Source organism: Humulus lupulus, chromosome 8 (assembly GCF_963169125.1).
Source record: "Humulus lupulus chromosome 8, drHumLupu1.1, whole genome shotgun sequence".
Classification (NCBI taxonomy): Eukaryota; Viridiplantae; Streptophyta; class Magnoliopsida; order Rosales; family Cannabaceae; genus Humulus; species Humulus lupulus.
This window is the reverse complement of record NC_084800.1, coordinates 24102036-24119149: the sequence shown is the minus strand read 5'-3', so window position 1 is coordinate 24119149 and position 17114 is coordinate 24102036.

The window sequence follows — 17114 nt, the reverse complement described above, 5'->3', positions numbered from 1 at the left end:
TATAATTATACCGAAAATACAAAATAAGTTACTTTTTAGCAAAAAGAAGATGCTCTGACAACTTAATTGTAAATGTAAATAATATATTTGAAATAATTAAATTTATACAATATTAAAAAACCTAACAATTATATACTTTTAAATCGAAACTACAACAAATAATATTTAAAAATAATTAAATTTATAAAGTATTAATCTATACTTTGAAATCTAAAATAATTATCCTACTAATTAGCCCTTTCAATTAATCATCTAACATAAATATCTTAAAAAAATCAAATTAAAATGAATAATTTAATATTAAAATTAATAGATTTTGGCAAATGCATCTGTGTGAAATAGTCACTGAACAATAGAGAGACAATAAACTCTTTGGTTACCTTACAAATTTGTTAGTAACATATGCTCTATTTTTTATGACAACCAACCTTTGATCCCTCTTGGTTGAATTTTAATAATTCAACATTAATATTTGGAAGAATGTCGAAAATCTTATTTGCAAAAGTACTTTCTTGTAGGGGTGAGTATCGGTCGGTTTGGGCGGTTTTTTCACACAAAAAAATCAAGAATTCGGTTTTCGGTTCGGATTGGTGCAATCCGAAAACCGACCGAACCAAACCAGTTTAAAAAAAAACCAACCGTTTTGGACCGCGGTTTGGTCGATTAAACCGACCAAACCGAATTGATTATTTATTTATTTATTTTTTGAAAGTTTTAGTTAAAAAATTAAAAATTTTGGATTGTTAGAATCCATTTTTGTATGTTTTTAAAACATAAATATATAGAACATAATTACATTTACAAGTGCCTTAAGTTTTTTTTTTTATTAAAAATTTTAATAATTAATAATTATATAATATTATATTATTATTTTATTGTGTTCGGTCGGTTTCGGTTTTTTTGGTCGGTTCACCCAAATTTTCCAAACCGACCGAACAGTGGCGGTTTGCACCGTCGGCGGTTTTTTCGGTTTTCGGTTTAAATGGTTTTGGTTTTTTCGGTGTTCGGTAGGTCGGTGTACACGGTTTTTTCAGTTTTTCGGATTTTATGCTCAGCCCTACTTTCTTAGCGGTGAATCTCATTAATCATAAAGAAATAGAGAATTTGTTGAATCTTTAATATATGTTTGTGTTTAAGTAATGAAGATGTATTAAATAAGAGAACTTTACATCGTGTACTATTTTTGTCAAATTATTTACAAAAATAACTTGTATAAAAATATTTACAACTATACCATTTTTGTATATAAATTAAATTTGTCTTATATTATCTATATATACAAGTACACGGTGCATAAAGTTCAAGTACAGTTTTTTTTTAATGTTTCTTTATTTTTCTCTCTTTTTTTTAATTTCAACAATCTTTTCCAGCCACACTGCTAGTCAGTTGGGCTCAAGACTGGTACTTTGCGACCTACTCTTCAAAGTGATCATTTTGATATGGGAGAAGCATATACTTTTTCACCGTTGTCGGAGAAGATCACCATAATAAAAAATAACTTTTTAGTTTGTTTTTCATATTTTATTAACCAAAACTAAACTTTAAACTTAACAAAAAATTTTATTCTTATTTTATATTAAAAAAATAATATATGGTATTCTAAACAATTTTAAGGTTATTTTAGAAATATTTCAAGTAATTTTTTTAAACATACTCTTTAGGATATTGTTTGGTAACTTTTAAATAGAACATAAGAATACTTTCTTTGGTAACTGACTAAGTTTGTTGGTTACTTGAAATTTGTGGCATACTAAACAATTTAGTCATATATCAAAATATAATCAAGTGGTATCTTAAATGATTTTAAAAGCAACGAAAATGTAGCTTTTAAAAGTAACTATGCAGTATACTAAATAGTATCATTTTCTAATAAGCTACTATGATAACTTAGAATTATAGGAGTAATTTTGTATACTATATAATAACTAATTAGTTTCTAATACAGACTTGATTGTAACATAAAAGTATTTAAAATAATAAGACATGTAAATTACATGGGTGACTAAAAAGTCTATTAAAAGTTACCATGTAGTATACTAAATTAATTTTTATTAATAAACTATAGATAACTTATTGTGCTATATGACAACTCATTAGTTTCTAAAATAATCTTACAAAAATGTATCTTAAATAATAAGATACCATAATATAACATAAAAATAACTAATTGGTATATTAAGATGACTACAAATGAGTTTTAGATGTATCTAAAAGGTAGTGAAATAATATGATCTATAAATAAAGATTTTAATAAAAAAAAAGTTACCAATTGGTATCTTATCGACATCGTAAGCAACTAAAAGATAATTTTTACAATCCAGAAAAAACAAAAAAAATCGATGTAGAGTCCCAGAATTTACTTAGCTAGTTAGATAGTAGTAGTAGTAGTAATAGCTAGTAATAGTAGTAGTATTATCTTTATAACTGTGGATTTTTTGTTCAGACCGGGATTTATTTGGACACTCATAGTAACACTTGTAGATTTTCTAAGTTTAACCTATAGTTTAAGAATATTAATTTTAACCTAAAGTTTGATTAATATGACTGATATTGATGGTGATATTTATTATATTATAAGGTTTAGATAGATCCAATAAGATAGTAACACTTATCATATGTATGATTATTAAGAAATTATTATTTTAATGATAAAATAAAAGAATTATAAGACTTAGTCTTCACCAAAATCTGATAGGAGCATGACATTTATCACAATTTTATTTATTTGTGGATTAGGTTGATATTTAGATAATTAAATAGATTTTTCGTAACTTTAGGGTACGGTAACTTCCAACCTATTTTTGACCCAGTTATATTAGGAATTTTGAAAAATAGTATTTCTTAAAAGTTGTAGATAATTTAATGAGCTTTCTAACGGTATAAAGAGAGTCCAAATCGAAGTTCTACAACTTCAGATATGTTGATTTTACTGAAGGGGAGTTTAGAGTTACGAGATTTAGGGAGTTAGAAGTTAGGATTCTATTTGTTTTTATTATTTTAAAATCAAGCTTTGAATCCTTAAATCTCTCTGAAAATTTTGAAAAATTCCTAAGCCTTTGCCTGAAGGATATTCAAATATTTTCAATTAAATTTATTATTTTTATTCAAAGCCAAAAAGAAGATTTTTATTCTTAGAACTCTATAAATAGGACTTAGCACCAAACATTTTTCATTCATTCATCAAGCTAAGTTCAAGGCTGCAAGTTGCTAGGTTATTGTGAGAGTGTAAACACTTGGGTTGGGGATTATAAGCTTGATCACTATAAGCTTACCAAACACTTGGGAAGTAAGGTCTTATAGCATTTCGGTTCAAGGTTTAGATTGGTCTTACAAGTGTTCAAGGTATTTCCACACTCTAGTTCATTGATATTATTTTATTTTCTTTAAAGTTCTCATAGTCTTCTACTCAGCCTTCTAACATTATTCCTATTCTTGGTTAGGAAATCCAAGTTCTTAAGCACAAGGTTTTTGGTAAGTATGTTTTAATATGTATAGTTCATTCATCTCTTTCATCCCTTTTTCTTCAATATCAATAGACTCACCCTTTCACAAATGGTTTTTAGGAGTGTTCCAAAGTCCCTATTCTGTCCTTATATCCCCGTAATTTTGGTAAGGAAAATAGGATAGAAATTCATATGTTATATGTTTTATATGTTATCTTATGTTTCTTATGTTATAATAAGTGTTATAATATGTATGTTTGTAGGCTTGGGCATATGACCCATATGACTAACAAGCCCCAAATAGATTATGGGTATATGACCTGCTTAGCTAGTAGGACCCCACTAATCTAATGGGCATATGACTTGTTTAGTCTATGGGACCCCAAGTAATAATGGTCATTATAGTATGTATGTGATATATGTGTTATGGTATGTTTTTTTATGTTGCACTATGAATTTTTATGTATATGGCTATATGTTAGATTTTCCTTGTTGGGCATTAGGCTCATTCCTTTTTGTTTATATTTGCAGGAAAATAGGTCTTAGTGGCTGGGAAGGTTCTTGGAAGCTTAGAGAATGTGTATTGAGGTGGAATGGATTCAAGAGTCGAGCGTTTCGATTCGAGGATGTAGTTTTGTTTCTTATGGTTTTTACATGTATCTTTCCGCATTTTGTTATGTAAATCTCTTTTTAATTATGTCATGTTTTGATTTTAAAACAATGGGATCTCATATCCTACTTGAGATTTTATGTAAGTTTAACTCTTATTTTTACAAGTTTCTTAATAAAGTTATGGTATTTTCACTTGTAAGTTTTATTAAGGATTAGTATGTATAGTTTTCGTTAATGGTCCAAAAGTCTAGAATAGTTGGGTCATTACAATCGAGAAGCGGGATTTCCCAATTTTTTCAAAATTTTGTATGTTATGCTGACGTGACACTAGTATTTATGTAAATAATTTGGTTGAATGTATTTTTGTAAATAGTTTAGATTTTGTGTATATAATTGTAAAATTCCCATTAAATAACAAGCCTGGGTTATAGTCGTTCGGCCCAAAAGAAATGGCATATGTCTATTTTTTTAGTTGTATTTGATTCTTTCTATTTGAGAGTTTTTTTTGTTTTCTACAAAAAGTTTAGCCCCTAATCTACTCACCATCCATCTCTATTTATTACCCAATTTAATAAAATTTTGGGTGACTAAATCTGTAACGACCCAAAATCACTAATAGGGCTTAAGGGCCTTGATCAGTAAGCCAGGAGGGCATGATGGGAATTATGTGTGATTATTATGATTTAAGCATGTTATATGATTACTTGAGTACTTGAGATGCATGACTATGTGTGTTAGTGTGCATATAGGCCCAGATTAGGTTAGAAGGGCATAATCGTAATTTTAGCCATTATGGGCATAACTGCTTTAATATATGTGATAATTGTTGAGACCACATTACTATGTGGATATATCTGTAATCTATGAATCGAGACGATCCTAGTGAGCAAAGTAGCGTGAAAGTCATAGCGGGGATTTATACCCGGCTCGGGGTGAGCTCAGGGGTGTAAATGGGAATTTAGTGGATAAGCTGGAGATTATTGTAACATTGAGGAAGGCTATTGGTGATTAGTAAGGTATTGGGAACTAAGCGGGAAATAATAGAGACATTCGAGGAAGTAGCGGAAATTAGGCAAAATGACTAAAATACCCTTAAGAGGACTAAAGGATTAGAGTTAGCTGTGAGGGCATAAAGGTCATTTGACTTTTAAGGAAGGGTATTACTGAGGTTTTAAGATAGTGGGATTTATAGAATATCAAAAGGGTCTGAAAAAGAAGGGAAAAGAAGGAGGGAAAACAGAGAGAGTTTCTTGAGTCGGTTTACACTTTCCTTCACCTATTTCTGGAGAATTTCTGGAGTAAAGCCTAGAGGAGAGTTGGGATAACCAAACATCAAGAACCTTGATCTATGACTAAGGAGTTGACAGAGGTTTAACAGGGTTTCACCAATACTTGAGGTAAGAATCTAGAGTTCATCCATTCTCTGTTTCTGGTTTGTTTAAAGCTGTGGTACTTGAGTTGAATTGAATGAAACTTTAGGGAATTCAAGCTTAGGGCTGAGGAGCAGCAAGCCAAGGGAGCCTAGGGTTAGCTTGTGGGCGAAATTCTATCAAAGGTATGAATTCTAAACTCTAGTTCTGATGTTCAGCTGGTTTATGTTAGGTTCTGAAGTTTGGAGGTGGCTATGGTGAATTTTGAGTTTGTGATTGCATGTGCTTGGAGTTTAGATGTTTAGGGTGCTTGGGATGAGTGGAGTGTGGTCATGAGGTTGTTTTTAAGTTTGGGTAAGAGTTGGAAGAGGTCTGGTTGAGGTTGGCTCGAGAGAAATCGCACAAAGGAAATTTTGGTGTTGGGCTGCCTGTGACTAGCGCTACAGCGCTAGCCTTTGGGCGTTGTAGCGCTAGGCCCATATGCTGGAAGGGTTTTGGTTCTGTTTGTAGCGCTATAGCGCCCTCCCAAGAGCGCTGTAGCGCTACCCTGCCTTCTGAAGGGGATTTTGGGGTATTTTGCAAGGGTTTTGACCTAAGGTTTGGGGTTTGGTTCCACCACCTTGTTTGGTGGAACTAGGACATCCCGGGGGGCTCGGGATTAGCCCCGGGGCTAGGTTTTGAACTGGAGGATTGATGTTGACTTTGACCATGATTGTGTTTAGGTAAGCGCTAGGGCTCGAGAGGGATCGTGCTCAAGGTGTCGTGACATCGAAAACTAGTGAATTGAAAGGTAAGAACACTGCACCCGAATGTATGATTGTGATGGGACTAAGTGCTCCCGAGAATTGTTTGTGTCATCGTTGGTATTATGCCAAGGGGCACGTATAAGCGGTCTAAGAGTACCGTTCTTGAATTTAGCGCATGGGACGCGATTTGGCCACTGGGAGCCAGAAATGAAAGGATAACAGAGGGAGCAGCTTGTGAGCGCTAGCCCTGGTTATCATCTGTGCATTGTGTTATATGAGCTGATATGCTTTGTAAATGAAATACTTGATTATTGATTATATGAGACACTTGACTATTGATATGCTTGAGTTTATGAGATGCTATATGAGAAATTGATTTGACAGCGAAATGTGCGTGCTCTATTATTAATGTGTGTTCTTGCTGAGCCTTGGCTCACGGGTGCTTCGTGGTGCAGGTAAGGGCAAGGGCAAGCTGGACCAGGCCTGAGGTGGAGAGCTCCGAAGTGTAATGTACATAGCCAGCCGTTCGATCACCACAGTCGAGGAGTGTGTCAGGACAGAGAATACCTAACAGCTCACTTTTGCCTTAGTATGGCCAGTCGATGTATCTAAACATTGTAACTTTTGTAAATGGCTTTCAAACTGTCAATTTTGGGATCCCATGTTCGTAAACAATGTTTGGTAATGAAAACGTACTTTTGAGACCAAAACACTTTTAATCCTAGTTCCTTTACTATTTCAGTACACGCTTTTACTTTAATGACTTGATTAGCAAGTCTGGTACTTTATAAACACACAGTGTAGCGGTCCTGGCTATTCAGGGCGTTACAAAATCAATAGTCATAATTAATTTTTTCTAATTACACAATTGACTGAATATCTTTTGAATAAATAGTTTATATGTTGTTTGAGTCAATCTAGACCGCCGAGTTCGATCTATTCGTACTATTTGTTGGGGGTAAGTGGTTTGTTCTCAATAAACAATGAATAACTAAAGATTTGAATAAGTAACAATGGGGTTATACAACTTAAAACATAAACTCAAATTAAGAGAATAATAATCTGAGTCTTTTTACATACTTAAATTTAAGTCTTGTCATATTGACATGGTTTTTGTTCTCTATTTTTTTGTAGTTTTGTCCTGCCAGATTTCACAGTATATTGTTGTTTTGTCTTGCCCTATTTCAGAGCATAATGTTGGTACGTAGTCACTATGGCATCCAGTAGTAATCTGATACAAGAGTTGGAATCATGTTATGCAAATATTAATGTGGAGGAGGAGTAAAGGGTTGGTATATCATATGATACGTTTGATGAGGTCGAATTTGGTGTGGATGCACGCTGGTGTTTGGTTGGGTGATTTGTCCCTTAAAAGGCAGTCGATCTCATGGCAATGCAACACATGATGGCATCTTTGTGGCGCTCAGAAAAGGGATTATATGTCAATGAACTGGACCTTAATCTATACATTTTTCAGTTTTATCATAAGATCTATATAAAGAGGGATTGACGGCATCCCATGGACTTTTAACAAAGCACAGTTAATTTTTAAAATAATGAAGGTTGGGGACAATCCAAGAACGATGGTGCTATGTATACAGGACATTTGGGTTCAACTTCATGATTTACAACCTGGTTTTCATGTCTGAAAGGGTCGTAAGGGATGTTGGGAACTATATCGACACGTTTGTGGAATCTGACCCAAAGAACTTTACAAGGGTATGGAGGGAATATCTTCGTGTAAGAGTGACTATCAACATAGAGGTCCCTCTAAAAAGGAAAATAAAAATTCGTAAAACAGGAAGTGATTGGTTTTGGGTATCGTTTAAATATGAAAGGGCTCAAATATTTTGTTTCATTTGTGGTATTATTGACCACACTGAGCGTTACTGGATCGTTTGTTTAATATGCATGTGGAAGAAATAGAAAAATATTATGGCACATGGATGAGAGCTTTACCAAGGAGACCTCACTTATTGATTGGAGCAAGGTGGTTGCGACAAGGAGGAGAAGCCCAGATTTCGGTTAACACCAGCAACACAATACATAACGCAGAGCTGATGCAGCCTGTTGACTGATGATTTAGCCAACGACACAGAGTCACCAAAATGATAAAGATTTGTAAGTTGAATGCAAGAAGTAAACGACACCAGGATTTATAGTGGTTCGACCCCAGATATTGGTAATAACCTACTTCTACTTAGTGTTTTTATTGATGTATTATGAAACCTGCGATCAGCAAACTAGGGTTTACTGAGTTTCACAAGCTCCAGAAAATGATACAAAAGTTTGTGTAAAGAAAACACTGATTCTCTCTGAATACAAATTATTCCCCCATTTCAATGAGTCACTTGAGTCTTATTTATAGACTCAAGGATATACATATGGGCCAATGATACAAAAGTTTGTGTAAAGAAAACACTGATTCTCTCTGAATACAAATTATTCCCCCATTTCAATGAGTCACTTGAGTCTTATTTATAGACTCAAGGATATACATATGGGCCAATGGACTATATCTACATTTTAATTCAAGCATATTAAAATAATAACAAAAATCACAATCTTTACATAAAAATAAGGTCAAATATCTTAGAAATGTCTTACTTATTACTGTATTTGAACTATGGCTTCGCTACTGTAATGCCCCAAATTCTCCGTTGTGTTTAACGGCGTAAACAGTAGGCCGGGAGGGCCATACTTGCTTAATTATGTTATTAATTGATAAAATGCATGTATATGTTGATTATATTATGATATGATGTGAAATGCATGCATGTGTGTCCATATTTCTTATTACATGGGTGTAATGGTAATTTGGCCCGTTGAGGGTAAATTGATTATTTGTACGCATGTTGTTGATATATCTTGAGACCACATTATGATGTGGGTTTGTTCGAGCCATTTGGCATGAGACGATCAAGGAATGTTAATTATCGGTTTGGTCATAACAGGCTTAAGCTCGGGGCTCGGGGTGAGTCTCGGGGTGTTTTAATGATTAGAATGTTACCGGGCATTAAAGGATAACGGGATGTGAACTATTGGTGTTTGAGAATATTGAGATTAGCGGGAATTGGGAAGTGTTAATTATGATTAACGGAATAGGTGGAAAATGCCAAAATTACCCTTGAAGTGGTTTTAGAAGCTTTATTTGACCTAGGGGCATTTAGGTCATTTGGCTAGGATATATGTGGTTTTAGATGGCTGTAGAAACCGTACAAAATAGAGCAAAAACAGAGAGTGAACTTTCTCCTTCCCGTGCATCCATTTCCCTCTTTCCTTCTTTGGTGTTTTGAGCTCAAAGGGTGGAATCAAGCTAGGAGATCAAGGGGCTGAGGTTCTAGACTTCGTTCAGCCATTGGAGAGGGTTCAATTCCAGGTTTGAGGTGAGTTTTATCCATTGATTTTCTGGTTATGCTCTGTTTCCGTTTTAAGATTTCAGCTCTTGATTTTGGTGTGGAAAGTTGGAATCAAGGGGAGTTCTTGTGGTGTTTTACTTGGGTTATGATGGGGGAGAGTTATGGGTGATATTTGGAGGTTTAAATGGGTGTTTGGAAGAGGTTTTGAGTTGGTTTGAAGGGTTGGTTCTAAGGTTAAACGCAGGAGGATGTTTGCTGGTGCGTGCTGAATTTTGGGCATTTTTGCTTATTGAGCCGCGGCCTGGCATAGGTGAGTCGCAGCCCAAGGTGGCTGTCAGGAGGGTGGCCGCCTCTGTTTGGAGGCGCGCCGCGGCGCAGCTGGGGAGGGTCGCGACCCAACAGGGCATTTTGGGCAGAAAAGTGTTTTTAAGCATGGGAATTCAAACCTAAGGCCTCGGGGTTGAACCTACTACCCGGTTGAGTAGTGTTTGATGTCCCGGAGGTTAGGTTTTGGTTTGGGAACCTTTTATTATTCATTTTATTGATGGAATCCCATAATTTGGTTATGACCAGGTAACCGCTAAAGGACCAAAAGATCGATCGTTCTCAGGGTCACTCTTTTATTCGTTCTAGCTCGGACCCGAGGTAAGAAAACTGCACCCCAAGTGTGACATGCATGGATATTCATGAGGCATGTTGGTTGTGTAATATGGACATGGATTGAATATAGAATGTTGAGCATATGTTGCTCACTTGTGCATAGCACTGACTTATTAGTCAGGTTTGGCAAAGGTGCTAGTATCAACTGTGAAGCTGTGACTTATGAGTCAGGTTCGGCAGTGGTACTGGGCACTGGTCACGTTGCACTGACTCGTTGGTCAGAATTGGCAAAGGTGTTAGTATCAGCTGTGAAGCTGTGACTGATTAGTCAAGTTCGGCAGTGATACTGAACACTGGTCACTCAGAATTGGCAAAAGTGTTAGTACCAGCTGTGAAGCTGTGACTGATTAGTCAAGTTTGGCGGTGATACTGGACACTGGTCACTTAGCGCTGACTTATTAGCCAGAACGGTCTTAGCGTGGATCACGCAAGCCAACGGAGATTAGATCTAATCGACCATTAGCATTGAATGGCTCAAAGAGCATTAATGCCTGACCGACCTCGAGGGTCAATGAATGAAATAAGCACTTAGAGGCTAGTGGCTTACCTAGCAGCCGCTCTCCCTCTTGAATCATGTGAAGCTCACTCGCTTGTTGGAAAGCTTTATGTTCAGTGTGATTATAATGATAATCATTTGATAATGTTTGTGAAAAGTATTATGTTTTCTTGCTGGGCTTTGGCTCATGGGTGCTATGTGGTGCAGGTAAAGGGAAAGAAAAGCTCACCTAGCCTTGAGTGGAGAGCTGATGTCGTGATGCGTACATATGCGGCCGCTTGACCACCACGGCCAAGGAGTTCTCAGAGGAACTAGGGGGTTTACCCTATTTTTGCCGCTTAGATCGGCGGGATTGTAAATTTAAAACAGTAATGACCATTTTGTACTGAGAACCACTTGTAAATGTTTTGTTTAGCTCTGTAGAGCAATTTGTAATAAAAATCTCCATTTCCTTTTTATTGGTTTTATGCCTTAATTACACTTAGAGCACGTTTTTGACCAAAGGACTCAGGTAGTGAGTCAAATTTCCGGTCCACCGTTCACCGTAACTGTTATGGGGTAGCCAGGGCGTTACAGCTGCCATGACCAGACCTGGTCGCATATGTCAGCACATTTTCTGCCGTATTGTTTAGCATCTTTCTTAAATCCATTAAGCAACGTCTCTTATGGTCGCTGGTCGACCTGGATGTAATCACTAAGTAGTCACGTGCAACCCACGTGCGTACTAATTTTTCCACATCAGTAAGTAAGTAGTTTTTGGGTAAACATTTGCCCTCAAAGTTTATTTTAATGTGATCAACATTTAATAAACTTACTCGACCATCAATCAATCTGACCGGTCACATGTGTCAATACTTTTAAAGAAAAAAAAACAAATAATTATGACCATTACAGTTTCCCATAAATGTTTTGACGGTTATTGCAATTCCTCATACATTGAAATCCCATTCCCTTCATTACCTTTTATTAACGCCCCGAGTAGTATAAATATAAGCCTTTTCGTCTTTTTCATTTTTTACCTGAACCTTCTTTCTCTTCAAGAACTCAGACAAACCTTCAAGAAAACCCAGAGATTTGAGATGTCTTCGAGCAACTCCGAGCAAAACCCTCATGATTTCTCCTACAATCCGTGTCCAAGTAAGTTTTCGAATCCACCCTCTCACTTTTGTATAAATTTTTATGTATTCTGGTCTTGATTCACAAATTTCCACAACTGAGTTTCTGCTGTTCCTGAGAATTTTTTGGGTAACTGGGTTTAAGCAAACATACATATAATAAGTATGCTAGACTAAGGAATTTAGGCAGTATAAAATACTAGACAATGTTTAAAAAGTAATGTGGGGTATAGGAATATTGATTTCGTGTCCAAAATCGAAGTGAAAATTCGATTTTGAGTATTTCAGAAAAGTTGGGTTTTTCCCGCCTATTTTTGGAGTTGAAAAGTTTTTCCGAATTTTTTTTTTTCACATTCACTTTTTGATCTATTTTTTCAAACTATTTGCATGATATTCTACTGAGAGTGCTCTAAGTACAAATTTGATTGACGTTAGATTCATGTATTATTTCTTTTGAAAAAATATTACCAACTTTTCAACATGGAACCATTTGCTAATTATATGTTTTCAGGGTCGGGCCTGATTGGTAGGGGGTCATATACAAAATTTGTTATTTTTAAAAAATTTATATATAAAATAATATTTTTCAAATTTTTTGGGGCCTTTGTACACGTACAAAAATGATATCTTTCAAATAATTGAGCCTCATTATATGGGGGTCTTAGGTACAGGCCTGGCCCGCCTATACCCAAAAAATATTTTCGTTGAGTATTTCGGAAAAGCTGGGTTTTTCCCGCTTGTAAAAATATTATATTTTAATTAATTAATTTTTATTTAAGTTTATGTTTGTTCTAGTTTTCGAATTTGGCAAGAGATTATATATTTTATGTTTAATATAATATTAATATTATACATGGATTTTAAATTTAAATTTGTTGCTAGTTTTTTTAAAATAAGTTTGTTTCTAGTTGATAGTAGATTATATTATGTTATATGTTTAATATGATATTATTCTAATACGTAAAGTTTAAGTTTAATTAAATTTTATTTAAATTATAAAACATATGTTTTTATTATTTTTAAATAATTGTCATTGTAAAATATCTAAAAAATATTATATTTTAAATTGTTTAATTATATATTTATTTAATTTGATTTAAGTTTAAATCATGTTTATAATCTACCATTAAATATAAGAATATTCTGTTATGTATAAGAATATTTCGTTAACGTTAACAAAAAAATAAAAAACCGTTAAAATTAAAAAAATTCGTTATCTACACACTTATTATATAGAAGAGATATATAAATATCATACACTCACGAGAGATTAATGTTGAGGAACAATAATGTTGAAAAAAACAAAATTATATTTAAGAACTAGATACACATGGAATACAAAAAATATATATTTTAAAAATGGGATGTAATGACAAAAACATCCAAGAAAATAACAAAAAATCTAACACTAAACTAATAATAAAATATGACTTATTTAAGAAAAAACTTAAAATATAAAAATGTTTTCTCATACAATTAGCTTAAGTTAAGAAAAAACTATAGCTTAAGAAAAATATTAAAATATCCATATTTATGAAAAGAAAGTAAAAAAAAAAGTCATACTTCACGTCATTTCCACTTAAGTAAATGGGAAAGTTTTTAAAAATATGACTTTTATACTATCAATGTGCAAAAATATGAGAATTATACTTTTTTTAATTTGTATGGTAAAAATTATTAAAGAAAAAATTAAAGTATGAGAAACATTAGTAATAACTAACTAAAATATGGAAATGCAATATTTTTTTATTTATGTTTTCTTTAATTTTGAAGGTAATTTTATTTTATTTTTTTCAATTTTATTTTATTTTTCCTTCATTTTTAATTATTTTTTATTCAATTTTCTTTTTTTTTTCTACCAATTTTTTCCTTCATCCTTTATTTTTTCTTTCCATTTTTTCATTTATTGTTATTCTTTTTAATTTTTATTCATTTGTCTATTTTTTTTTCTTTCATTTGTATTTTTTTGTTCTTTTTGTTCATATTTTTTAAGTTTTCTTTCCACTTTTTATTTTTTTCTATTTTTTCTTCATTTTTGTATTTATTATTTCATCCTTCCAATTTTTTTTTTCACACATATGAGCTTCTTTTTAATTTTTTTTCTACCAATTGTTTCATTCATATTTTTTCTTTCTTTCTATTTTTCCATTATTTATCTTCTTCTTCTTTTCATTCTTATTCATTCATTTTTTTTTTCATATTTTTTTAGTTTTCTTTCCTAAGTTTTTTTTCTTATTTTTTATTCATTTTTTGTACTTATTATTTTCTCATTCCATTTTCCATTTTTTCACACATATATTTTAACATTACATAATTATTTACTGTTTTTTTATTTATTATATTTTATTATTGTAGTTTTTTTTTATAGTTTTTTCCACTATATGTAAAAAAAAATATCAAATCAATTTTTTCAGCATTTTCTTTTTACTGTAACCCTTATAGGAACACTAAAATTTGGAAAAAAAACTAATAAAAATATGAAAACGTGAATGGGTAACCAATTGCCCTGATGAGAACATTTAAATCTAGAAAAAAAAAATTATATGAAGAAGGCGGGAGAGAATGGAAAGGGGGTGGATTGATTTTATTTTTCTGTCTTCAGATTTATGGTAACTGGTTACCTTCCCGTTCTTTGTGTGTGTATTTCTGGAGGTAACTGGTTACCTTCACGTTCTTTGTGTATATATTTATGAGGGTAACTAGTTATCTTCACGTTATGATGTGTGTGTATATTTTTGGGTTCTTTATAATAACTGGTCACATATGTTACTAAAATCATAGTTACTTCTTCTTCATTTTTTAATGAAGTGTTATTTCCATTTTTCCTTCAAATTTGATGTTTATTTTCATATTTAATATGAGTTACCCGTCACCACTCTTATTGTAACTGGTTACCCCTCTTATGGCAGAAAGTTATTCTTCTCAAGATAACTGGCTACTCCTCTTGGTACATGTTATTTAACACAGCTCTAGGATTTTTTTTACATAACTGTCAAAGATTAATCAAGTAACTGGTTACCTTACCTAGGATTTGAAAAAAATACAATCTAAATAAAAAGGAAAAAATATTTATAATAAATAAATATAATTTTAAACACAATTCATATTACAAAAAAAAAAACTTGCAAAAAAACCAAACAAAAATTTAATATAAAATTAGTAATATAAAAATAATATAAAAAAACAAATAAACTAAAATAATAATAATCAAATTACAAACATACCCTTCCAAATTAATAAAACTTAATTAATGGTAAAACTATGGCATAAACCATATTTTATACAAAAATAAGGGAAAATCAAACCATAAAAGTAAAAATTCTTAAAAAAAACTATAAATTAACTTTTTTTGAAAAATTCCATATAAAAATCTCTATTAAAAATATCATATAAAATATAATTTCTTCACGTAAATATGCACAACACAAGTCTGTAAAGGTTAAACAAGTTAGCTAAGCAAAGCACATCAAAGTATGCACAAAGCCCATGCATACACATCAGGCCCAAACCACTACAGGCGTTGAGCCATGACCCAAATTTGAAAGCCTAACATGGACTTAACCCATACACCCATATGCCTTACTTAATAGTTGGCCGTCCAAAGGCAATCAGTGGAGGGTGCCCATTCCTTAACTAGACTTGGAATGTCGTAGTCTTCCCTAAATAAAATGGAGGAAAGACCAATTTTCAAGAACATGACTAAGAAAGAAAGCAACGACTCTCCTCATAAGCTTATAAAAATCAATTCTCCTCATAGCCATGACTATACTACTACACTAATATAGCAAAAGTGTCACTCTTACTTGTTTCATTACTATTATCCCGTTTCTTTCCGGGTGTCTAGATCCACACTCTAAGCCCGTGGGTCGCCCGATTTAGAGTTAAGGCCCAGATCGGGACCATTTGACGAGAGGAAAATGGATTTTGGCGGCCCAAGTCTAGGCAAGGCCCAAAGGGCATCCGGGAGTGCGGACCAGGACCACTGCCGGGGCAGGTGGTATGAACTCAGGACCGCTCCCCCCAACGTCCCTCAGAGGTGCGGCAGAGAAGGTCACGGCTCCCAAAACCAAGATGGGAGCTGGGATCGCTGTGGATAGACCGGGATCCTGGTAAATAGTCCGGGACCTTGGTGAACGGAGGGGGACATTGGTAGACGAGCCCGGGTCGGTTGTCCGAGTTTGGCGAGATAAAGTGTCCGGGATACTGACATCGTCCCATGAAGTGTGGGGGTTGTCCCCACACTTAACCTGCAGAAGAGGCTACCTCAGGATTGTACGACATTGGTTCAGACCTGCGCCGCCACTACTCTGATCGATCTTGTCCCCCAAATCTTCCTCGTAGCCCAGAATACCCAGACTGAAACTCCAGTTTGTCACATGTCTTAGAATAAGATATTGTGTTAGTTTGGCCCAATGGACTTTGATTATTGTACGTGTCATATTTTAATCCTTTGTATTGGGCTCCCATCAGAGAAGCTAATGGTATTTATGCCCTTATTGGGCCCGGGTCAGCCCGGCCCAAGCCCAGTACACTCCTGTGCCTATATATACAAATATTGGTGCACTGAGGAAGGGATCCAAGATTTTGATTGTAAGTAGTTACTCAGCTCAAACTTGTAGAAAACTCCATTGTCAAAGGTTCTCTAAGCTCTAATACAACTGTCTCGTGGACTAAGATTCATTAATGCCCCAACCCCGTAAAAACCTTGTCTTTACTCCTCAAACCCTTTCTTCTAAGCTCTCTAATCTTCTATTATTAAAGTTTCCGAAAAACTCGGAAAACATTTTGGTGCTTTCATTGAGAGCCTGAGAAAGCTAGAGTTGATCTTGAACATCTACAGCAATGGTGAACACAAGACACACCACTTTTGACCCTACTAATCAAGAACAAGGCAATGGAGAGCCACTGCCCAACCAACCTCTTCCTCAGAGTCAACCTGAAGACACACTTCATCAGATGTCCCAGTCTGACGAGTCGCAGAACTACGAAGGCGGGGCAGAATATGAGGAAGATTACTATGAGGAAGAGGAGGGAAATGAGGGGGAATACCACGATCTTGAAGCTGAGGATCCCGCGATCCCTGAGGAAGTAGACCCCAACCAGGAGGACCCAGAGGTGACTAAACTGAGACAGCAAGTCCTGGACCAAGAGGCCAGGATTGCCGAACAAAAGGAAGCCACTCGACGGATGCAAGAGTCCCTCCAAGCCCTGCAAGCTTTCATAGCCGCCCAAGGCTTAGGGGTTAACCCTCCAGACGCTCCGCCTCCAGGAACACAACCGCCTGCTCCGCAGTCTAGGAATGGTACGCCCGGA